General features: G+C 39.2%; 1 pseudogene; it reads left to right on the plus strand.

Annotated features, from left to right (window-relative positions):
• The first annotated feature begins 1,564 nt into the window (after nucleotides 1–1,564).
• LOC122035345 overlaps nucleotides 1,565–26,834 on the plus strand; it is a 40,888-nt pseudogene continuing 15,618 nt past the window's right edge.

The following is a 26,834-nucleotide window of genomic DNA, read 5'->3' on the forward strand; positions in this document are numbered from 1 at the left end:
CTCTCTTAAAATCATTTCTTTTGTGCTTTTTTGCATATATTTTTCCTAACTTAACCCAGATTGTCATTACATCAAAAAGGGAGATTATTGGTGTAGTTTGCATTAACGGTCTAACTCAAGTTTTGATAAATGATAAATGAATTAAGTTAGGTATTATTGTGATCTAATGCATTTACTGAGTGTGCAGGTCTCGAGATGTTCAATCCCCGATTAACAGTCGGGATGTTTGATTCCCGATTAGAAGAAAGTCTAATCGGGATGTTCGATTCTCGATTGACAATCGGGATGTTCGATTCCCGATGGCTGGAGACCGGATGTACGATTCCGACAAGTCGGGATGTGTGATTCCCGACTAGAGAAGACCTTATGTGCAATTATGGAAAATCGTGATGTGTGATTCTCAATTGGAGAAGACCATATGTACGATTCCGGTAGTTCAGGATGTTTGATTCCGGAAGTCTGGATGTCTGATTTTGAAAAGTAACTCTACACTTGGTAAGTTGAGGTAAGTAACTAAAGCAGAGTGACTAAGTGAAGACGTAACCCCGTTCGAAGGGATAGTAGGCGTTAGTCCAGTTTAGGTCAATTTTGCATCCCTAAACTGAGACGTTGACTAGTTCCTAGTCCTGGGAGGATAAGAACTAATTACTACTACTTATAATATACTGTGTTAATCTTGTTTTATAGGGTAGATGTTGTAGTTATTGTACTAACACATTTTACAGGGCAAAAGAAGCAAAAAGCCTTCGAATGAACAGTACCCGAAGGCGCCTTCAGGCATTGGAAGGTGTCTTCTCACTGTTCATGGAAGGTGTCTTCAATGGTATTGAAGTCGCCTTCTGTAAGATAACAGTTGACTACTTCAGCAATAAGCTTCAGCAAATTTTGGGATCAGATTTGACGCATTGGAGGCGTCTTCAATTCCAATGGAAGGCGCCTTCCATGCCCTATATAAGGCAGTCTCGGCCAAGCTTCATTAAACAACTTATATACAAGATACTATGCATCTATTTGAGGTTCCGACTACTCTGACTTCTTGCAGTGACTCTATTGTGAAGCTGCTGCGCCTGACGACTGCTCCGAGGACTTCCAATCGCGGCCCGCAGACGACACCGATACAGGAGCGCTCTCATTTCAAACCCTATGTATCAGTAACAAAGTTTAATTTTATTGTACTTAAATATAGTCTGTAACACTTTTTCGATCTTCGTGTAGTCAATCTCCTCTTTCGACAATTCTGGAAGAGACTATTTAGTGGATTACCCATCGATAGGTCCACGGGACCTGAGTCTTGGAGTAGGAGTTGTCGAAAACTCTGAACCAAGTAAAACCAACTGTGTTTTCTTGTGTTCTAGAATTTTTGATTTCTTACTTATTTTCCGCTACGCACTTTGATTTCAAAAATGAAAAGAATAATTTTTAGAAACTCATGTGATTTAACCCCCCCCCCCCCTCTCATGTGCATCTCGATCCAATAGATTTTAGGGTTCTTCGGTGTTTGTTTCTCTTCGACTTGCCTAAGGTTTAGGGCTTTCTATGCCTGAGAGGTGTTTGTGGAGTAGACATGTTGGAAGGTTCCAGATTTCATGGAATCATGGGGGCGGCGGTGGGATTGACATCGACAGTAGCTTCTACCACACAGCGTACTACCGAAAGCTCGGGTAGGCTCCGATATGTCTGTCGACAACATGAATAGCTTGCAGACTAGCGTTAATGGTGGGTTCGTGGCCATGTCGAGAGATGCCAATAGTGTCAGCTCTAGTGACTCCCACACAGGCATGCTCAACCACCCTGGGTTCCACCAAATCACCACTCCGAACTACTCAGTCAAGCGCAGCGTCCTACGCCCTGGCAAGGTAAATCCTGGGCTCAGTAATGATGCATTGGTGCAGATGTTAATGTGTGCATTTATGTGCCAAGACACTCCTTATGTATTTTGTGGATAATTATTTTATAAAGGCATTTATTTATCATTAATTATTTTCTTTTCTATACGTATATGATTAATGATAAAGTCCCACAGATTAATGGGTATATTAATATGAAATTAGTCATTAATCGGATAGATATCTAGATCAACTCAGAGTATGACTAGGTCAAGATAGACCGAGGGATGGATATCTAAGTTATACTTGGAGGTGCCTTGAACATAGAGGTGTTGGAGTTGCAATGTTGCAAACATAGTCTCACATTGAAAACACATGGGAAAGATCATGGGTTTATAAGAGAAAAGATATCTCTATTGGCATAAGACCTTTTGGGGAGAGCCCAAGAACAAAACCATGAGGGCTTAGGCCCAAAGTGAACAATATCATACTATTATGGAGATATCTAAATTATTTTCGATCCTACAATTGATATCAGAGCCCGGACTTCCAGAAGGTTTAACCTCCGACTATACGCAAGAGCTATGGTCTGATTGAACCATGTGGGTGCAATATTGACCTCGAACAAAAAAAGTGGGGGTTCCTATGTTCATATCAAGAGGACCAGATACCAGAAAGGAAGTCATAGTTGTGACTAGGTAAGGAGTCCTAGTAGGTCGGGTGGACCGAGGGGCAAGAAGACCTGGTGGGTTAAGGATCAGACGTGGGAAGCCTATGGTCCTTTGTTTGAGGGGAGGGGGGGGATTGTTTGGGTTGCAAGGTTGCAAACATAATCCCACATTGAAAATACATGGGAAAGATCATGGGTTTATAAGAGAAAAGATATCTCCATTGGCATGAGGCCTTTTCGGAAGAGCTCAAGAACAAAATCATGAGGGCTTAGGCCCAAAGTGGACAATATCATACCATTGTAGAGATATCTAAATTCTTTTCGATCCTATAAGAGGTACACTGGACACGACTCGATTAAGAGGAGACCATATATTAAGCATCATTGGTCTTTCCTCTTATGAACGAGTGTAACTAATTAATACATATTATAATGAATTGACCTAGAAGATGACATGGCGGTCCAAGTCAAGGTGACGGGATAGTCAAAGTCAAGGTAAGAGTGTACTCCTCACCAGATTTTGTGGCTCTCGTGGAACCAAGGTTTTAGAGTCCAACCTGATCGACTATAAAGCAGGGCATTTGGGATAAGGTCGATCTACATTAAGCCCGGTAAAAAATAAGGATTATGGGATAAGCAGTTGACAGTTGGCCGGGTTCAATAGAGGTCATCCAGATTAAAAGTTGCCTAAACATAAATCTCCTAAGTCTTTCCATATGAGCTTGGCTGAGTAAAGGGACGGTCGGGCTCCAAGGCACTTAACCTTGAAAAACCTTCTTTCCATATTCGATCGGCCAGATAAAGGTCGGTCGAAAGTAAGGCCTTCTATATATGCGCCCAGTCGGGTAAAGCCTGGGCGGGCTTAAAGACACTTAGCCTTATTAGACTCTCGACATACGATCGATCGGATGAAGGCCAGCCGAATATAAGACTCCTTGTGTACGCCCGGCTGGGTAAAGACCAACAGGCCCAAGGACACTTAGCCTCACAAAGTCCTTAATATACGATCAGCTGGATGAAGACCGATCGAGCATAAGGCTCTCTGTGAGGCAAAGACCGGCCGGGCGCAAATACACTTAGCCTCATAAAGCCTTTAATATACGATTGGTTGGATAAAGGTCGATCAAGCATAAGGCTCTATATGTATGCCCGGCCAAAGACCGACCTAGTGCAAAGACACTTAGCCTCACAAAGCCCTTAATATACGATCGACTGGTTAAAGGCAGGTCGAATATATGGCTCTTTTTGTACGTCTGGTCGGGCAAAGATCGGTTGGGCACAAAGTCCTTAATATACAATTGACCAGATAAAGGCTGGTCGAGCATAAAACTCTCTGTGTATGCCCGATCGGGCAAAGACCGACCGGCGCAAAGACACTTAACCTCATAAAGTCCTTAATATGCAATCGGTCGGATAAAGGTCGGTCGAGCATAAGGCTCTCTGTGTACACCTCGCCGGGCCCAAAGACACTTAATCTCACAAAGTCCTTAATATATAATCGACCTTATAAAGACCGATCGAACTCAATGCTTTTAGCCTCATAAAGTTGCTAGTATTTGTTAAGTTAGATAAAGAATTGGCCGAAATTAAGATACTGGGTTTCATACTTATTCTTAAGTGGATTTGTAGTGTATACAAGTTATCAGATGACTTTGAAGTGGATTTCTAACATGTTCTATGTAGCATATCATTCTCTGAAAGACTTCTTATAGCATCCAAAGTATAATGAAACAATTCAATGTAAGACAAGCATGGATAAGGTTGGCTGTTGAGACCGGTCAAAATATGTTCTACACATGAATACGGTTAGCTAAAAACCAATCGAGACACACTCAACCGACAACACCTGACGACATTATAATAACTCATTGTAATTTTTCGGGGAATATTCCTTCGGAGGTCATCATGTGTCTCATAAGCCAAATAATGATGATAACATATTCCTCTAACTGCCTCAGTAAGGGCATAAGATATAAACGACAAAAGAGGTACACAATTGAATAGATAAAAGATTCCTCAGACAATTATTGCATATCACCTAACAAACTCTGGCATACCAGGGACTACCTCACGATCACAGAGGTTATGTGAGGTGGTATAAAAAGGGGATCATCTCCGTTGATAAGGTACGCAACATCTGCATTTGAACCCTACTTTTGCGCAAGCACTTTCTCTACTGTTCTTCATCCACCTTATCGAAATTATATTGACTTGAGCGTCGGAGGGCCTTGCTAGGGATCCCCACCCTGGGCTTTGGTCATTAATGCTTTGTCAGATCATTTGAGTGTGCGCAGGATCATTGAGGAGTTTCTCTGCCGATCGAAGAAGTCTTCTACCAATCAAAAAATGACTCATCGAAGCTAGCACGCTATCTTTCTAGCTTTCAGACAAGATCACTGATCATTTAACTTGAGACTTTCATTTATTCTATGCACGGAGTTATGTACTTTGATATCATTAAAAGTAGTCTTTAATCAGATTATGGTTAATATGGTAGTCGGGTGTATATCAAAGCGCAAAGAGAATAATGTTGAGTCAATAGAGGATTCATCGCTCTCTTGAATTGTGTGTTAACATCCTGGCCGCTTGATAGAGATATTAGTGACTCAAAATCTATAACCATGGGAGAAATGATTTATCATTCAAAAAGAGTCTATTATATCTTAGAAATCAAGTAAAATAATTAATTTGGTAATGATACATAATGTACCAAATTAATTAGGATGTAAGTTTAGATGAAGAGATTGAATTACACAGTAATCAATTCATAGTAGTTTATAGTTTATGACTGATATTAATTTTATCATGTTGGGTGGCTAAAAATTGTTGCTAGATAGTTACCTTAGTCTGTGTATGGATTTACACTTCTTCGTGTATAAAACCTAGAGGCTTGCACGCATAACACGTAGACATGAACATTATTTATAATTGATTATTTTAGTGGATACTAAAATTAATCACTTGATTATTTTAGAATAAGAATTAATTGGATTATTAATTAATTCTGAAATATTAGAAGCTAATATGGGTCAAGATCAGATATGATTTTATTTGATTCAAAAAATAGAGAGTAGAGAATTTGGATAGATACAATCATTGTGATCCTTGGAAATTTGAAGAGGCATAACTCTTCATCTTCCTAATTAATCAAGGACATAAATGAAGAATTTATGGTGGTCATAACTCTTCATCTTCCTAATTAATGGAGATCCTAAATGAAGAATTAATGGAGATCTTAACTCTTCGTATTTTTTGGAGGCAATAAGTAGCCATCCTTGGAAACATTCAAGATGAAAGTTTTCTCTCAATTTCTCCCTAGACTTCTTCTTTGCTTTCTTCCATCGGAAGAGATCGGTAGTGCTTCCAAGGCTTTGTCAATCCCAGAGCCTAGAACCTAATGGATCGTGTCAAGTTCATGATCTAGTTCACGTGGATACCGCTAGAGGAGTCACACGTGGGCTCTTATCTGTCTATGATAATATTCACGTCTATTGAGGACTTGAGATATGTTTTATGTTATTTTATATAAAACTATATGTACCATGAAGTGATCCATGATTTAGTATATGTATTCGGCTGCGCTCCGATTCTAACAGTGGTATCAAAGCCAATTCATGATTGGATCATATAGTACGAAGCCTCTTCTTCAAAATTTATTTGAGGAATTAGTGTTTCGAAAGATTTCAAAGAAATCTTAATTTTTTATTTCAAGTTATATATCTTAACATTTCATGATAGAAATAAATTTTGTCTAAAAACTTGTAAAGAAATACATGTTGTAATTTAGATATAAATTTCTTATGACATAAGTGGATTAACATGTTAAAATCTCTGAGACCCTACTTGTCTTAAAATACTATAAGGATTAATAGAGATAAATCTTGTATTGAGATTGTGCAAATACACAAGAAGTTAATTATGGTGAGACGTGTTAATAATAATAAATCCCTTAAATATATTAAACTCACGATTTGTTAAATGCCCTCCACTAATAACTATGATGATAGTTAGTATTTTTACATAAGTCGGTACAGCTCAGCCATGGGCTTGTGTCAAAACATCAATAATTTATCATAATTATTAGTGGATCGACGTAACTCAAATTCCTTGACTTGTTTAGCTCAGCTAAGGTTAATTGATTTGAGGGGCAAGTGTTGAGAATATGAGGCTCGATAAGAATATACTGAAAGTCACATAGATTTGTGATTAGCAAGTTAAGGTATACTTGATTAATGTAGCATGTAGCTACAACTCAGCTGTGTGCATTCTATATGATTCAAGATTTCGATCATATTATGAATTGTTACCAACCAATTCCCGATTCTAAAAGTGGGTGTTGTTGGACTTAAATAAAATAATAGGAGTTATAAAAAAATTTTATTAAATATATTCCATAAATTTTAAAACTCTGCTTTAAATTTTAGATGACAAACACAAGTACCTTATCACTACGAAGCATTCTCGAGAAAGAGAATATCCTCTTCAGTTCCAACTACCTAGATTGGTATAGGAAACTAAAAATCATCCTGAGACACAAAAGAAAATTTTACATGCTCAAAGATGAACCAATGAAGGAGCTCGTGCCTGATGCTTCAAACGAAGATCAGTCATATTATTCTCAATATATGAAAGATGCACTAGATGTGCAATGCATCATGCTATCTTCTATATCTCCCAAGTTGCAGAGACAGCATGCGAACATGAGTTCGAGGGAGATTGATCAGCACTTGCGTGAGTTCTTCCAAAAAAGTGTGAGGGTAGAGAGGTATGAAATCTCTCGAGCACTATTCTGTACCATGTTGGAGGAAGGTAACCAAGTTGGGTCTCATGTACTCAAGATGATCGGGTACATAGAGAGGCTTGAGAGCTTAGGTGTAACACCCCAAATTTCACGATTTGGAGTCCTAAAAGACCTTATTAAAATCTAGAAATGCTATAGAAAAATTCTAGAGATTTTTAGGAATTTATAGAGTATTTTTATGCAATTTTTGGAGTTCGTTTGATATTTTTATCAAGAAGGAGAAGTTAAAAAAAAAAAAGAAGAAAGAAAAATGTTGAAGTTGGGTTTTGAACCCAAGACCTCGGGCTTGACCCGAGTCTTAACCGAAGTCAGCCAACCAACTGAGCTAAGCAAGTTTTGTTTAATATATGGAACAAATGGTATTTAAAGAATTAAAGAATAGTTGGTAACAGAAAATAATTAAAAGAGGGAAAAAGTGCGCAGCGGAGGATTCGAAACCGCAACCCTTGACTTGGCCAAAACTGCAGCCAACCAACTCTTCCGCGTGTATTTAGTGAAAAGGTAAGGAGCGAAATAATCTTAAGCCATAACAGAATACCCTAGGTTATAAAGGGAATTAGGTTTTTGATTTTCCAAAACCCAAAAACAATTTCTCCCGAAGTTGTTTCTCCCCTTCTCCCTCGCGACAGCGCCGTCTACCTCGGCGGAAAACCTAGAGGCAGCTAGGTCTTGAGATCCCGGCGCCGGCGAAGCTTCCCTCCGGCTAGTCTTCATCCACGGTGGTTGTCTCGAAGAAGAGAAGCTCGGGAACACAAAGGAGTTGCCGAGAGGATCCGCCCGAACCCTAAAAAGTTTTCCCTTTCCTTCTTCTCGGTAGTAAGTGCAAGAAGCTTTAAGTAAGTGCTTCCTCACCTGCAGTAGGATAGCTCCGAGGTTTATTCCGTGTTCCTCTTCTTGGTTTCGGATTTTCAATTGGTTTTCGATTGGTTTGGCTTTCGAATAGTAATGGGTAAGCAAAGTTCCGAGTTCCTGTTGAGATGGTTCATAAGCTAGGGTTAGATTCGAGTTCCATTGAAGCAGAGACGAATTTTTGTATTCTGTTTTGATGTGTTAACTCCAAGTGATGTTCAGATTTCGTTTGTGAGTGTTTATGATATTCTGTGAACGGATTTAGGATTGTAGTTTTGATCTTTCTCTTTGGAATTGTAAGCTACAGATGTGAACTTTGACTAGTAGTACATAAATAGATGCTTCACTAGGACAAGTAATCACTGAGGATAAGCTTAGAAGCACTAAGTTAACCCCGCATTACATGAATTGCAGTCCTATCTTTATGAAATTGTGAAGAACGGCCCATTCCTTTTGTGCTATAAGTTGAACAAGAACAGCCCATTAAACCTATCCTAGCTTTGGAGCTTGCATTGCAGATTTTTGATTGTCTAGCATAGCAGATTTTGAATGGTTAGCATTGTAGATTAGCATTTCAGATTTTTTTTGGTTTATTCTAGCATGCTGTTTGGACTTTTCCATTTGCTATTGAATATGCATGATTAGATTTCATTTTCTATTTCGTTGCTAAAGGTTTGAGCATGAGTAGATTTAGATTTTTAGTTCCTTATGTTATTAGTTGAACATGAGTAGATTTAGAGTTCTAGTTCCTTATGTAATTAAATGTGCATGAGTGGCATTCCTTTAAAGCAATCAGTTTCTGGTTTATTTTGTATTAGCTATGTATGTAGAATTTAGATTTATCTTTAGTCCTTATTTGCTATTTTAACAAGCATGAGCAGCTATACATGTTATTTATTTCAAGTATTCAGATTTAAGTTTTCTTGCCACCTCAATATGCATGAACGGTGTTATTTATAAGCATGCAGTTTTATTTAACATCTCAGCGTAGTTTTATTAAGCATTTCAGTGCAGATTTTTGTTAAGTGAAATATGCAGATTTTGTTAGGTTTTATAGTATTTTGAATTTAAGAAAAGTATAAGAAAGATAAAGAAAAGTATAAGAAAGATAAAGAAAAGAAAAGGCCGAGGCCTTAAGTAGATCCCAAAGTCGAGACTTTCGGGATTTTTGGCACACAAGGTGCCTATTAAAATGCCGAGGCATTTAAAGAAGAAGTAATTAAGATTATAAGTATTTTACTTTTAAGAAGAGGCTAGTACCCGACATCCAAGAGCTTGTCGTTAAACAAATCCAGGTGTCCAATTCCGAGGTCTTGGCCCTGGTAGACCGAGGTCTGCTCTTTTAGGATTGGTGGCTCGCTACCCCAACCTATTAGGGAACGCGCATAAGATGGTACTATGCCTGGGCCCAAGAAGAAGTTGATTATTATTTTGAATTATTATAAGTATAAGTTTTTGAACAAGTAAAGCAAGTTTTACATAAGTATAAAGTATTAAAGAATAAGTCTTTAAGCAAGTGAAATAAGATTCAGAAGGTGTTTAGAATTCAGTAAGTTTAGTTCTTTATGCTAGCATGATTGTATAGATTTACTTTACATGTTTAGCCTTTCAGTATGTTTCTTTCACTAGTAGATGAGCATGAGTAGATTTCCTTTTGAGTATTCAGTTTTTAGCATGTTTTTACTTATATACATGCATATCGAGATTTTGTGAGTTAGATAGCGCTTACTAAGCAAATTTTGCTTATAGACTACACTTCCTCTTACTGCAGATACAGGAAAGGAAAAGATATAGAAAGGAAGGCGACAAGGAGGTGCGGATGGATGTGTGATGCCAGGACTATGGAAGCCTTGGGACTAGGAAAGAAGTTTTAATTTTAGTTTCCGCATTTTAGTTATTGTAAACATTTGAGTTGTATTTTAAGTTCATGTCATTTGAGATTTATTCTGTTTAGATTGCATGTAGGATGAGTTCAGTTTAGTAAGTAGATAATTGTGTGTTTGACACTTATTTAACTGCGTGGTTGATTGATATGTGTTCCAGCCGCTTGTGGCTGTGTATATTATGTCATGTATTAATGATTATGGTCACCGGTACAGGGGAGACTCTACCGGAATTTTTCGGTAGGGTTTCCATGTGATTTTAATCACACCGGTTAAGTAGAGTAAGTAGTTAAGTAACGGTCATCCTTAGAGAGTAGTAAGAAGGGTGGTCGTTACATTAGGTTCCAAGTTGGATCAGGACTTGACTGTTGACCTAGTCTTGTCATCACTACCTCCATCATTTTCTCAATTCGTGTTGAACTTCAACATGAATAGCATGGATAAGAGTTTGACTGATCTGATGGTAATGCTGAAAACTGCTAAGAAGGATATAAAGGTAAATCCTTCACTGCGTGGAATGATGGTCAAAAACACTCACAAGCGCCCCTAGCACCGGAAAATTTCATCCCAAGGCTAATGCAGTGAAGAATCCCATATATCAAGCTCAAAGAAGCTTAAGAAAGGAATGCAGGTACCCCAATCTAATGAGAAGGAGGTCATGTGCTTCCATTGAGGCAAGAAAGGTCACTGAAAGAAAAATTGCTATATTCTTAATGAAGAAGAATGCTAGTAGAGTGGATGCTTCAGGAATCTTTATGATAGAGTGCAATCTTAGTATTTTTTCATCATGGGTCATAGATTCTGGAAGTAGTTCTCACAATTATGTGAATATGCAGGGGTCTAAGTGATTGTAAACGGCTGTCTAAGGGTGAAATAGACTTATGAGTAGCTAATGGAGTGAGAATTGCTGCGTTATTTGTAGGAATCTATTCAATAAATTTTCTTTGTGAACTTTATTTGAATTTAAAAACTTGTTATTTTATTCTTAGTTCCTCAAAGAATATCATTTCGGTGTGAAATTTGGACACCAAGGGATTTGTATTTCAATTCAAGGACAAATTATGTTCCTTTTATTTGAACAATATATTCTATGGGAATGATTCATTGAGTAATGATCTTTATGTTCTTAACTTAGATGAACCAATTTATTGTACTAAAAGTAAGAAACATAAATTGCATGACTCAAACTTAACATATCTCTAGCATTGTAGACTTGGTTATATAACCAAGAAACACATCGCTAGATTACTCAATAATGAGTATTTGGACTTTTTTGAATTAGAGCACATAGATACATGCGAAGCATATTTACAAGGAAAAATGACTAAGAATCCTTTCACAAAGATAGGTGAACGGGCAAAGGAACCACTATAACTCATACATAGTGATGTTTGTGAGTCATTGCAAGTTTAGGCTAGATGAGCATATACCTACTTCGTGACTTTTACTGACGATTTAAGTAGATATGGATATATCTACTTAATGAGACATAAATTTGAAACTCTAGACAAGTTTAAGGAATTTAAGAATGAGATAGAAAATTAACATGGCAACAAGATTAAGGCCCTTCAGAGTGATCGAGGTGGCAAGTATCTAAGCCAAGAGTTCATTGATTATCTAAAAGAGTGGGGTAATTTCCCAATTTACACCTCCTAGAACAATAGAGTGGAACGATGTTTCAAAAAGGAGAAATTGCATACTCATGGATAAGGTTAGATCAATGATAAGTCATGCAAGTCTTCTAATGTTATTTTGGGGATATGCCTTAGAAACAGCAACATATACACTTAACTGTGTTCCAACTAAGGCAATAGATAAGACTCTTTATGAATTATGGTTTGAAAAGAAACTAAATTTATCTTACCTAAAGATATAGGGTTGTGATGCTCACGTGACGAATGAAAATGCTAATGAGATTGCAGTAAAATCCATAAAATATATGTTTATAGGTTATCCCAAAGCTGCAATGGGATATTATTTTTATCGCCCAAGTGAGCACAAAGTTATTGTTGCTCGATATGCTACTTTCTTGGAAAGAAGTTTATTTCTAAAGAAAGTAGTGGGAGTAATGTAAGTCTTGAAGAAATTATAGGCTCTATAAACAGGTTGGAAGATGAACAGTTGGACAATGAGACAGTGCCACAAGTACAAGTGTCTCCTTCGTTAGAGACTACTAAAGAAACGCGAGATCAATGTCAGTCTACAAGAATACACCGAGAGTCAACCAACATGGTTGGTTGGTAACCCAAGATGAGGAAGTGATACTCATCGAAGATGATGAATCATCGACTTACGAGGAAGTAATTGCTTTAAATGATTCTAGGAAATGGCTAGAAGCTATGAAATTTGAAATGGACTCCATGTACACCAATCAAGTTTGGGAGTTGGTTGATGTGCCAATTGGGGTAAACCCCATAGGTTACAAATGGATCTTCAAGAAAAAGATTGACATGAATGGGAACATAAGTACCGATAAAGCTAGGCTTGTGGCAAAGGGTTTCAATCAACGTCAAGGAATTAACTATGATGAAATATTTTTGCCCGTTGCAATGCTTAAGTCCATTAGAATTTTGATAACTATAGCAACTTACAAGGATTATGAGATTTGGCAAATGAATGTTAAAACTGCTTTCCTAAATGGAAGGTTACAGGAGGAAGTATATGTGGTACAACCTACCAGTTTTATAAAATCCAAGAACGCCAATAAATTATGTATGCTCAAGTGATCCATTTATGGACTAAAGCAAGCATATAAGAGTTAGAATCTGCGATTTGATGGAGCCATTAAAGATTTTTATTTTGTCAAGAATCCAGAAGAACCTTACGTTTACAAGAAGGTTAGTGGGAGCAAGATTACATTCCTAGTGTTATATGTTGATGATATACTTCTTATAGACAATGACATCCCTAGTCTAGAATCTACCAAGACTTAGTTGAGAGAGTGTTTCTCAATGAAAGATCTTGGGGGTGCAACCTATGTCTTAGGTATTATAATATACCGAGATAGACAAAGCAGGTTACTAGGGTTGAGTCAAGGTACATACATTGACAAAATGCTGAATAGTTTTGGTATACAAGACTCTAAGAGAGAATATTTACTAGTGTCACATGTTGTACATCTTTCCAAGACTATATGTTCAGAAACACAAGAAAAGAGAAGTAGAATGAACAAGATACCTTATGCTTCGGCTATAGGGGCCATAATGTATGCTATGATATGCATTTGAATAGATGTCTTGTATGCTTTAAGTATGACGAGTAGATATCAGTCAGATCTTAGAAAGGGGTCATTGGATTGTAGTGAAAACTATCCTCAAGTATCTTAGAAGAGCAAAGAACATGTTCTTAGTTTTCGGAGGAGACGAGGAATTAGTCGTTAGAGGATATAATGATGCAAGTTTTCAAATAGATCGGGATGATCTGAAATAGCAGCAAGGATATGTGTTTTGTTTGAATGGTGTAGTTGTTTTCTAGAGGAGTTCCAAGTAGGAGACAGTTGCAGATTCAACAACTGAGTCCGAGTACATAGCAGCTTCGAAGATAGCAAAGGAAGTTGTGTGGATCAAAAATTTCATAGCTGAGCTTGAAGTGGTTCCTAGCATTGTTGATCCAGTTGTGCTATACTATGACAATAATGCGGTCATAACGCAAGCAAAGGAGCCAAGGTCTCACCAACGATCCAAGCATATATTGAGGAACTATCACCTCCTCAGAGAGATTGTTTAGAGGGGTGATGTGTTGATTAGCAGAGTAAATACTAGTAAGAACATCGTAGACCCACTCATAAAGGCCTTACATCTACAGAAACATGAGACCCATGTGAAGAGCCTAGGACTGAGAGTCTATAGTGTTTGGCAAATGCAAGTGGGAGATTGTTAGAGTGTGCATTTATGTGCCAAGACACTCTTTGTGTATTTTGTGGATAATTATTTGATAAAGGTAAGTATTTATCATTAATTATTTAGTTTTCTATACGTATATAATTAATAATAAAGTCACATAGATTAATAGGTATATTGATCTGAAACAGTCCTGATCGGATAGATATCTAGAGGGGACATGGATATCTAAATCAACGCTGAGTATGACTAGGTCGAGTGTAACGCTCGAAAATTCTCAAATAAATTTTATAAATATTCTATTATTTTTTTAAAATTTTAGAAAATTTTTATGGAATTTTTGGAGTAGCAGAAGTAGCAAAATGAAATAAAAACGTAAAATAGCCTAAGCGGGAATTGAACCCGCGAACTATTAGACCCTACAACTTATAGCATGACTTTAGTAACCAGATGGCCCCAGTAGGGGTGTGCTGAAAGAAGAGGAGAGAAATTATATTTATGATTTAGTTGGGTCGTATTAATCACTTAATATAAATAGGGAATTTAAAAGAGGGTTTATTATTTTTGGATCGGCAACTCTTCCTCACCCTCACCCTCAATCGACGCCCTCTCCCTCTTCCTCACCATCTCTGCACACTAAGCCCCAAGGGACCTAGGGTTCCATCCCTAGGGTCATAGGAGCACTTTTCGGCGATGACTCTAGTACGAGGATGCACATCTCCGCGAGAAGAACGCGTAGACATAAGAAGATCGTCGAGGAGATCTTCTTCTTAGAAAACCTAGCGGTCAGAACTGTAAGAAACCTAGCGCATGAAGTAAGTAACCCCTCACCTGCAGTATAAGTAGTTAACCGTATGTTTTTATATTTTTAGTTCAGCCATATGTAGATTTGTCGGCACGTAGGGTGTATTTGATCCTCCTTCCCAAATTAGGGTTTATTTGAGCACCTCTAGATGGGCCAGACATGTTTTCCCTCTCCAGTTTTAGGGTTTTAGACGTTATCGGGTGCCTAGAGGTGGTCCCCTAATAGAGAGGAGAGATAGAGCACACCAAGTGTTCGATAAAATGACTAGTACAGTTAAAAGCTACAGTAGGCATTTTATTAGCTCAGTTAAATGCCATAGAAGCATTTTAAATAGCATGCTTAGTCTTGCTTCAGTTTATATGGGACTATGGTCCAACGGGTGGGCTCTCATAGTCGCCTCTAGGTTCAGATAATCTAGCTCTATGTTCAGATAACCTAGTAAGAGAAAGATAAGATAAATCAGCTTATGAATCAGTATTTTACTTTTATCAGTGGCACTGTGCTGGACTCTTAGTTGTCTTTGGGTTGGGCTCCCATAGTCGCCCCTAGGTTTAGATAACCTAGTAAACCCTACTAGATTCGGGACTAGTTACCTCGGGTCTAGTTAGGGATGCACGCATAGCAAGTACAGTTGTCGGGTCCATCAGTAGCATGATTATTATTTTTATCTATTATGAAAAATAGTTTTCAAAACTTCACAATTCAGTTATGTGAATACAATTCAGATTTAGCATTAGCCTAGCATTAGTTTAGCTTAGTTTATGTATCCATTCAATTTTCTTATTGATACAATAAGATAGTTCTATGATCAGTATTTGATTGTCATGACTCATATATCAGTATGCCATGTTTTAGCATTTTCAGTATAACTATCAGCATGCATTTCCAATAGTATCTTTTAAAAACATGATTTCATCTAATACATGTTTTGTGAGGTAGATGGTTCTTACTAAGCTCCCAAGCTTATAGTTCCCTTTTCCTTATACTGCAGATAAAGGTAAAGGGAAGATGGATTAGCGGAGGCTGGAGGGCAATGTGTCAAGATGTATGTGAGAAGGAACTTGGAATAGAGACTCTTGGAGACTAGCAAGTTTAAAGAATTAGAATTTCTGATTTACTTATTATTCCGCACCTTTAGAATGTTAAATGTCACGAATTGTGAAAGTATGCACCATGTTATGCATAGACTACTAGTTATTTTGATGTTAGTTAATAAACTATGAACAATGACAATAACGACATGCCTAGGAATCTTATGATGTTTTTAAGTTGATACATGTGCATTGTATATGGATTAGTGGTGAAATGCAGCAGAAATCAGAACTCCAATCGATCAGCCGATCGATTGGGAAGTGATTTTCCGCGTACAGAGAGTTGATGAATCAATCAGCGGATCGATTGGCCATGGATCGATTAGCCGATCGATCAGAAAGTAATTTCCGCGAACAGAGAGTTGCTGAATCGATCAGCTGATCGATTGGCCCAGGCTGGATCGATCAGCTGATCGATTCAAAAAAAATTTTCGTGCACAGAAGCACGTTGGATCGATCAGTGGATCGATTGAAGCTCTTTCAATTGATCAAGTCTCAGCTTCAATCGATTGGGAAGTCTGATTTCAGCTGGAAACGTCTGATTTCAGCTCCTTAATCAAATGGGATGTTTGGTTCTGCTAGCGGCATGTTTAGTTTGTATAAATGCTTAGTTTTAGTATGAGTTTTGATACAAAACTCATGGTTCCACTCATATGCTTAGTAATTGCCCAAGCATGCTAAATTTGATAGAAACATATATTAAATAGCTTAGAATGGTAGCTTAGAATGGTGTTCTATTGTATGATACAGCATGGAAAGTTTAGATTCCCTCCTTTAGCATATGCACAACTATGAAAGTGTATTTTGAACATAAATTCCAGTTTTAATAGCAATTAGCAGAGTTTTTAATTTAGTTCAGCCTTTTCGCACATCATACATCAGTGGTAGCCACAGAATAGTTTAGCAACCGTAACCCCCGATCTTATAGCTTAGTTAGTAGAAGGCGGGGCGTTACAGAGTGGTATCAGAGCAAGTTCCATACTTCCTCCACACACACATCAACATTGAACCTGCAGCTTCCAAGTAAGAATACCTCAACTTATTTATGTTTCTTGCTTTCATGTTTATAGATAACTAAAGCATGTTTATATATGATAGCATCTAACATGATAGTAGTAGTTATGTGAACATGATAGTAGTAGTTATGTATGTCCTCTACTTCTCTAGGAAATGGTACGAGGACGCCCAGCTAGAAGGGCACCAGCTACTGAGCCCCAGCATGAGGCGGACAGCTTAGTGCCTCCCCCAGACCTTACAGAGGTAGTGGCTCAGTTACAGAAGCAACTAGCTGAACAGCAACAAGAGATAGCCACCCTAAGGGATAATCAGCAGAACACTCTCACTGCCACCCCGGAACCTAACATAGCAACCCAGTAGTTACAGGGATTCCACTAGCCCAACCTACAGCACCAGTAGCCCCAGCAGCGGGGGTAAGGAGAGAAGCCTATCTGATCCAGTGGCAGAAAATCAAGCCAGAGAACTTCTCAGGCACCAATGAACCATGGGATGCCCAAGTCTGGTTCAAAACACTGGAGAGTACAATGGAGCTTCTGGACTGGCCAGAGCATGAAAAGGTGAAATGCGCCTCCTTCTGCCTGGCAGGAGACGCACGTATGTGGTGGGAGAGGATTAAAGCAAAGCGCCCAGTGAACCAGATGATTTGGGCCGACTTTGAAAGGGAATTCTTTGAGGAGTTCTTTCACATGCGGGTCACAAACCGCCATTACGACGAGTTCACTGAATTTCGTCAGGGCAACCTTTCAGTTGAGGAGGCCGTGAAGAAATTCAACAGGTTGGCTCGTCTGTGCCCCGAACTCGTCAGCATCGAAAGAGAACGAGTCCGGCTGATGCTCATAATGCTAAGGCCGGAAATAGCACTGAACGTGGCCAGCGGCGTCCATAGGCCGCAAACCACTAAAGAACTGGTAAGTAGTGCTCTGATCACCGAGCATTACCAGATCAGCATCAAGCAGCAGAAGCAAGCATTCTCAGAGTCCAAAGGCCAAGGAGGCTCAGGTACTCAGAAATACTGTGGCCACAGCTCTAACTGGAAAGGGAACTCCAGTAACAAACGTAAACCAGGGAGTTACCTAAAAGGAGGACCATCTAGTAAACAGCTTAGCTATCCCAAGTGTTCCACTTGTGGGAAATTTCACCCAAGAGTTTGTCGCAAGGGCACATGAGGATGCTTCAAATGTGGCCAGGAAGGGCATATGGCTAAACAATGCCCGAACAAGACCAGTTTTCCCCCACCACAGCCGATTCAGTACGGAGGCTAGTTAGCACAGTTTCACCATATGCAGGATGCTTTAGATGGTCCACACATCAGCCAGGGCAGACTAGAAGCCCCCTCAGCCACGACGAACGCAAGAATCTACTCACTAACCAGAGAGGACGTAGTGAATGCATCGATAGTTGTTACAGGTCATATCAGTATTTTACAGCAAAGTGCAACTATCTTATTCGATACTGGGGCAACTCATTCTTATATATCCAGGACATTTGCCGAAAATTTAGCAATGTCTCCAGATGTACTCAGTGGTCAGTTTTTGACAACACTACCTTCGGGAGAAATCATGGCATCCGCGCACTAGCTCCGAGCAGTGCCAGTCATTATAGCGGACAGAGAACTCTTTGGTGATCTTATAGTGCTCGATATGGCTGACTATGATGTCATCTTGGGAATGGACTTCCTGATCAAGTACGGTGCCACCATAAAGTGTCGTAAATAGAAAGTTGTATTCCAACCTGAAGCAGGAGTGCAGTTTGGGTACATCGGAGAACCAAAGAGAAAGGCCAAGAAGTTTCTCTCAGCTCTGAAAGCACAGAAACTACTGGATTCAGGATGGACGGGATTCCTAGCACATGTAGTCAGTACCAGTCAGGACAAGAACCAAAAGCTAGAAGAGGTCCGAGTTGTATGTGACTACCCAGCAGTCTTCCCTGAGGAGTTACCGGGCCTAGCACCAGACAGAGAGATTGAATTTGAGATAAAACTCGTCCCCGATATAAATCTCATCTCCAAAGCACCCTACCGCATGACTCCAGCAGAACTGAAGGAACTTCAGGAGCAACTACAGGAGCTGCTCGACAAGGGTTTCATACGCCCTAGTCACTCACCATGGGGAGCTCCTGTATTGTTCGTGAAGAAGAAGGACGGGAGCATGCGCCTGTGTATAGACTACCGGGCACTAAACCAAGTCACGATTAAGAACAGGTATCCTCTTCCCAGGATAGATGACCTGTTTGATCAGCTAAAGGGAGCAGCAGTGTTCTCAAAAATAGACCTCAGATCGGGATATCACCAAGTGAGAGTTAAAGAAGGTGATATACCCAATACAGCTTTCAGGACCAGATACGAACATTATGAGTTCGTAGTCATGCCCTTTGGCATGACGAATGCTCCAGCTACTTTCATGGACCTCTTGAACAGAGTATTCAGAGAATACTTAGATAAGTTTGTTATCGTGTTCATCGACGACATTCTTATCTATTCTGGAACTCAGGAAGAACACGCAGAGCACTTGAAGATAGTACTGCAGACCCTTCAGCAGAACCAGCTATACACCAAGTTCACGAAATGTGAATTCTGGCTCGATCAGATATCCTTCCTGGGTCACATCATCTCCAAGGATGGTATCATAGTAGACCCCGGTAAGATAGAGGCTGTGAGTAACTGGAAAAGACCTAAGAACGTCAGTGAAATCAGAAGCTTTCTGGGACTAGCAGGCTATTACAGAAAATTTGTAGAAGATTTCTCCAGGATAGCCTCCCCACTGACAGCTCTCACTAGGAAGAACAGAAAATTTCAGTGGACAGAGGACTGTGAGAACAGCTTCATCGAGCTAAAAAGAAGATTGACCAGTGCTCCCATTCTGACTCTGCCAGAAAACACAGACAACTTTGATATTTACAGTGATGCCTCTAAATTGGGACTAGGAGCAGTACTGATGCAAAATGGCAGGGTGATCGCCTATGTCTCTAGACAACTCAAGGACTATGATAGGAACTACCCTACTCATGACCTTGAGCTTGCAGCAGTTGTCTTCGCCCTCAAAATTTGGAGACATTACTTGTATGGAGCTCAGTGCAGAGTGTATACAGATCATCAAAGTCTAAAGTACTTCTTCACCCAGAAGGATCTGAATATGCGACAGCGCAGATGGCTCGAGCTGGTCAAAGACTATGGCATAGATCATCAGTGCAAAGTGTATACAGATCATCAGAGTGTATGGAGCTTAGTGCAGAGTGTATATAGATCATCAAAGTCTAAAGTACTTCTTCACCCCAAAAGGATCTGAATATGCGACAGCGCAGATGGCTCGAGCTGGTCAAAGACTATGACATAGACATCCTCTACCACCCAAGAAAAGTCAATAAGGTGACAGACGTACTTAGCAGGAAGTCCAGTGCCACCTTACTATCCCTAGCAGCCATGTCACCGCCCCTACAAAAGGAAATTACAGATTTCGATCTCAAACTTATAGTTGGGCAGCTCTCTACTATAACATTAGCATCTACCCTGCTTGGTGACATCCAGACAGCTCAGGATCAGGACCCAGAGATTCAAAAAATCAAGCAAGGGATAGCAGAATCAGAAAGTGAAGAGTTCAGAGTATCTGATAGTGGGGTATTATATTTTAGTCACAGACTATGCATTCCAGATCAGGATAAACTACGGAGGAAGATCCTAGACGAGGCTCACAGGACTCCTTATGCGATGCATCCTGGTTCCACCAAGATGTACCAAGACCTAAAGAGACATTTTTGGTGGCCTAAGATGAAAAGAGACATCGCTAGATATATCAGTACCTGTCTGTCCTGTCAGAGGGTCAAGGCAGAACACCAGAGACCAGGAGGAGTTCTACAGCCTATTCAGATTCCAGAATGGAAGTGGGAGGATATTTTCATGGATTTCATAGTGGGACTACCCAGAACCACGAATGGTTTTGATTCCATCTGGGTAATAGTCGACAGATTGACTAAATCAGCCCCCTTCTTAGCTATCTGGATATCCTACTCCATGGAGCAGCTAGCTCAGTTGTATCTCAAGGAGATTGTCAGACTGCATGGAGTTCCACGGACCATCATTTCAGACAGAGACAGTAGATTCACGTCACACTTCTGGGAGTATGTACAGTCAGCATTGGGCACCAGGATAAAGTTTAGCACAGCTTTCCATCCTCAGACAGATGGTCAGACGGAGCGAGTAAATCAGGTACTCGAAGATATGCTCCGAGCGTGTGCCCTAGACTTCAAGGGAAGTTGGTGTAAATATCTGTGTTTAGCAAAATTTGCATACAACAATAGCTATCAGGCCACTATCGGCATGGCACCCTATGAGGCTCTCTACGGGCGGAGGTGTAGATCTCCAATCTGCTAGTATGAAAGTGGTGAACAGAAAGAATTAGAACTTCAGACAGATCTAGTAGCAGATACCACAGCAGCTATACAGCAGATTCGCTAGAGGATAGAGATAGCTCAGAGCCGCCAGAAAAGCTATACTGATACACGGCGTCGACCCTTAGAGTTTTCAGTGGGGGATACAGTATTCTTCCGAGTGACTCCCATGAGGGGAGTAATGCGTTTTGGGAAGAAGAGCAAATTAAGTCCCAGATATGTGGGGCCATACCTAATCACCAGAAGAGTTGGCAAGGTAGTATATGAGTTAGAGCTACCCCAGGAGATGTCAGCTATCCATAACGTATTTCATGTCTCTATGCTGAAGAAGCATAACCCAGATGCCACCCAGGTGATTGAGCCCCAGTCGGTACAAGTCCGCGAAGACCTCAGCTATGACAATTGGCCTATTCAGATAATAGACCGAGCAGTTAAGAAATTACGGAACAAGGAGGTACCATTGGTAAAAGTCATTTGGCAAAATCACACCGCAGAAGAGGCAACTTGGGAGACAGAAGCTAGTATGAGACAGAGGTACCCAGAGTTATTTTAAGTTCGAGGACGAACTTTTTATATGGTATGGGGGATTGTAACGCCCAAAAATTCTCAAATAAATTTTAGATATATTCTATTATTTTTCTGAAATTTTAGAATATTTTTATGGAATTTTTGGAGTAGCAGAAGTAGCAAAATTAAATAAAAACGTAAAATAGCCTAAGCGGGAATTGAACCCGCGAACTATTAGACCCTACAACGTATAGCATGACTTTAGTAACCAGGTGGCCCCAGCAGGGGTGTGCTGAAAGAAGAGGAGAGAAATTATATTTATGATTTAGTTGGGTCGTATTAATCACTTAATATAAATAGGAAATTTAAGCGAGGGTTTATTATTTTTGGATCGGCAACTCTTCCTCACCCTCACCCTCAATCGACGCCCTCTCCCTCTTCCTCACCCTCTCGGCACACCAAGCCCCAAGGGACCTAGGGTTCCATCCCTAGGGTCGTAGGAGCACTTTCCGGCGACGACTCTAGTACGAGGGCACTCATCTCCGCGAGAAGAACGCGTAGACATAAGAAGATCGTCGAGGAGATCTTCTTCTTAGAAAACCTAGTGGTCAGAACTGTAAGAAACCTAGCGCATGAAGTAAGTAACCCCTCACCTGCAGTATAAGTAGTTAATCGTATGTTTTTATGTTTTTAGTTCAGCCATATGCAGATTTTTCGGCACGTATGGTGTATTTGACCCTCCTTCCCAAATTAGGGTTTATTTGAGCACCTCTAGATGTGCCAGACATGTTTTCCCTCTCCAGTTTTTGAGTTTTAGACGGTGTCGGGTGCCTAGAGGTGGTCCCCTAATAGAGAGGAGAGATAGAGCACACCAAGTGTTCGATAAAATGACTAGTACATTTAAAAGCTACAGTAGGCATTTTATTAGCTCAGTTAAATGCCAAAGAAGCATTTTAAATAGTATGCTTAGTCTTGCTTCAGTTTATATGGGACTACGGTCCAACGGGTGGGCTCTCATAGTTGCCTCTAGGTTCAGATAATCTAGCTCTATGTTCAGATAACCTAGTAAGAGCAAGATAAGATAAATCAGCTTATGAATCAGTATTTTACTTTTATCAGTGGCACTGTGATGGACTCTTAGTTGTCTTTGGGTTGGGCTCCCATAGTCGCCCCTAGGTTTAGATAACCTAGTAAACCCTACTAGATTCGGGACTAGTTACCTCGGGTCTAGTTAGGGATGCACGCATAGCAAGTACAGTTGTCGGGTCCATCAGTAGCATGATTATTATTTTTATCTATTATGAAAAATAGTTTTCAAAACTTCACAATTCAGTTATGTGAATACAATTCAGATTTAGCATTAGCCTAGCATTAGTTTAGCTTAGTTTATGTATCCATTCAATTTTCTTATTGATACAATAAGATAGTTCTATGATCAGTATTTGATTGTCATGACTCATATATCAGTATGCCATGTTTTAGCATTTTCAGTATAACTATCAGCATGCATTTCCAATAGTATCTTTTAAAAACATGATTTCATCTAATACATGTTTTGTGAGGTAGATGGTTCTTACTAAGCTCCCAAGCTTATAGTTCCCTTTTCCTTATAATGCAGATAAAGGTAAAGGGAAGATGGATTAGCGGAGGCTGGAGGGCAATGTGTCAAGATGTATGTGAGAAAGAACTTGGAATAGAGACTCTTGGAGACTAGCAAGTTTAAAGAATTAGAATTTCTTATTTACTTATTATTCCGCACCTTTAGAATGTTAAATGTCACGAATTGTGAAAGTATGCACCATGTTATGCATAGACTACTAGTTATTTTGATGTTAGTTAATAAACAATGAACAATGACAATAATGACATGCCTAGGAATCTTATGATGTTTTTAAGTTGATACATGTGCATTGTATATGGATTAGTGGTGAAATGCAGCAGAAATCAGAACTCCAATCAATCAGCCGATCGATTAGAGGGCCCTCAATCGATCAGCCGATCGATTGAGAAGTGATTCCCGCGTACAGAGAGTTGATGAATCAATCAGCGGATCGATTGGCCATGGATCGATTAGCCGATCGATCGGAAAGTAATTTCCATGAACAGAGAGCTGCTGAATCGATCAGCTGATCGATTGGCCCAGGCTGGATCGATCAGCTGATCGATTCAAAAAAAATTTCCGTGCACAGAAGCACGTTGGATCGATCAGTGGATCGATTGAAGCCCTTTCAATCGATCAAGTCTCAGCTTCAATCGATTAGGAAATCTGATTTCAGCTGGAAACGTCTGATTTTAGCTCCTTGATCAAATGGGATGTTTTGGTTCTGCTAGCGGCATGTTTAGTTTGTATAAATGCTTAGTTTTAGTATGAGTATTGATACAAAACTCATGGTTCCACTCATATGCTTAGTAATTGCCCAAGCATGCTAAATTTGATAGAAACATATATTAAATAGCTTAGAATGGTAGCTTAGAATGGTGTTCTATTGTATGATATAGCATGGAAAGTTTAGATTCCCTCCTTTAGCATATATACAACAATGAAAGTGTATTTTGAACATAAATTCCAGTTTTAATAGCAATTAGCAGAGTTTTTAATTTAGTTCAGCTTTTCGCACATCATACATCAGTGGTAGCCACAGAATAGTTTAGCAACCGTAACCCCCGATCTTATAGCTTAGTTAGTAGAAGGCGGGGCGTTACATCGAGATAGACTAAGGGATGGATATTCAAGTTATACTTGGGGGTGCCTTGAACTTAGAGGTACATTGGACACGACCCGATTAAGAGGAGATCACATATTAAACATTATTGGTCTTTCCTCTTATGAACGAGTGTAACTGATTTTTTTCACTTGAGACCTTCATTTATTTTATGTGCGGAGTTATGTACTTTGATGTCATTAAAAGTAGTCTTTAATCAGATTATGATTAATAAGGTAGTTGGGTGTTTAGCAAAGCGTAAAGAGAATAATGTTGAGTCAATAGAGGATTCATCACTCTCTTGAATTAGGAGATAACATCATGGTAGCTTGATAGAGATATTAGTGACTCGAAACTCATGGCTATGGGAGGAATGATTTATCATTCAAGATAAATCTATTATATCTTGTAAATTAAATAAAATAATTAATTTGGTAATGATGCAAAATGTACCGAATTAATTGGGATGTAGGCTTAGATGAAAAATTGAATTATAGAGTAATAGGTTCATGGTGTTTTATAGTTATGATTGATATTAATTTTATCACGTTGAGTGACTAAAAATTGCTAGATGGTTACTTTAGTTTGTGTATGAATTTACATTGCCTTCATATATAAAACCTAAAGGGTCGCACATATAACATGTAGACATGAACATTATGTATATATAATTGATTATTTTAGTGGATACTAAAATTAATCAATTGATTAATTTAGAATAAAAATTAATTGAATTATTAATTAATTCTAAAATATTGGAAGCTAATATGGATCAAGATCAGATATGGTTTTATTTGATTCAAAGAATAGGAAGTAGAGAATTTGGATAGACACAATCATTGTGTTCTTTAAAAATTTGAAGAGTCATAACTTTTCATCTTCCTAATTAATGAAGGTCATAAATGAAGAATTTATGGAGGTCATAACTCTTCATCTTCCTAATTAATGGAGATCATAAATGAAAAATTAATAGAGACCTTAACTCTTCGTATTCCTTGGAGACTATAAGTAGTCATCCTTGAAAAGATTCAAGATGAAAATTTTCTCTCCATTTCTCCCTCTACTTCTTCTTCGCTTTCTTCCATTGAAAGAGATCGGCAGTGCTTCTAAGGCTTTATCTATCCAAAAGGCTAACACCTGACGGCTCATGCGCGTGGATACCGCTAAAGGAGTCACACGTAGAGCTCTTATCTGTCTGTGATATCATTCACGCCTATCGAGAACTTGAATTATATTTTATGTTATTTTGTATAAAAGTATATGTACCACGAAGAAATCCATAATTTAGTATATGTATTCCGCTACGTTTCGATTCCAACAGTTGATGGATCCACTACACCCGATTGACACTCTATAGGGTTATGAGGATCGGACTCTTGATCTCAATAAGCTTAACATGGGCATGCCATTTGTCCAGGGTGCCTTCGGGAAGCTTTACAAAGGAACCTACAATGGAGAAGATGTCGCAATTAAGCTGCTTGAGAAGTCGGAGAACAACCCGGAGAGAGCACAGTTGATGGAACCATAATTTGTGCAAGAATTCATGATGTTTGTGCTATGAGGCTTTCTCTAGCCTTTTGTTTCCTAGGATACAACGGCTAACCGTGATTCCCACCAAGCATTGGTGGTCATGACGAACTGAGAGGTACCCGGCTGCTATCACGGGTAGAGGAGGAGGGAGAACGTAAGTGGAGAGCTTCAACTTTTCTGTATATGTAACCTTTTCGGCGCATGCAGGTCGTGCTCACACACGAGTCAACTTGATTCAATGCAATCCAAATCCTGGATTTGTATCTCCTACGCACCCACGCGTGAAAGAGAGTCTCTCCCCTTGCATTTGTTCACATCATCAATGCATGTGAATTAATATAAACCAACTAATATACCTTGAAACTCCCAATGTGGGACTAAAGTCTCATTCACAATGAAACTTCTTTTCTTTCTATCTATTTTCCATTCACATATATCCAACATGGATTTATACACAGGGATCTCAAGTCGGATAACCTTCTGATATTCACAGACAAATCCATATACATTGCTGATTTTGGAGTGGCTCGTATCGAGGTGAAAACAAAAGGGATGACGCCCACTACAAAAAAACATATATTTGGGGACAAATATTTGGAACGAAAATTATTCGTCCCAAAATTGCGACAAATTTTGGGTCGAAAAAAAATTTCGACCCAAATAACCAACGAAAATTGCAACAAAAAAGTTTTGTTTCAAATTTGCAACAATAGAACATTTCGTTGCTAAATTCGTCGCCAAATCTGGAACGAATTCAGAATTCGTCCCAGATTTTGGGACAAATACTAGATTCGTCCCAAATTCTGGGACGAATTCAGAATTCGTCCCAAATTCTGGGACGAATCCAGGATTCGTCCCAAAATCTGGGACGAATCCAGGATTTGTTCCAAAAATGACATTATTTTTAAAAAAAGACAATCAAATATCGAAG

The sequence above is a fragment of the Zingiber officinale genome, chromosome 11B (assembly GCF_018446385.1).
Source record: "Zingiber officinale cultivar Zhangliang chromosome 11B, Zo_v1.1, whole genome shotgun sequence".
NCBI classification, from domain to species: Eukaryota; Viridiplantae; Streptophyta; class Magnoliopsida; order Zingiberales; family Zingiberaceae; genus Zingiber; species Zingiber officinale.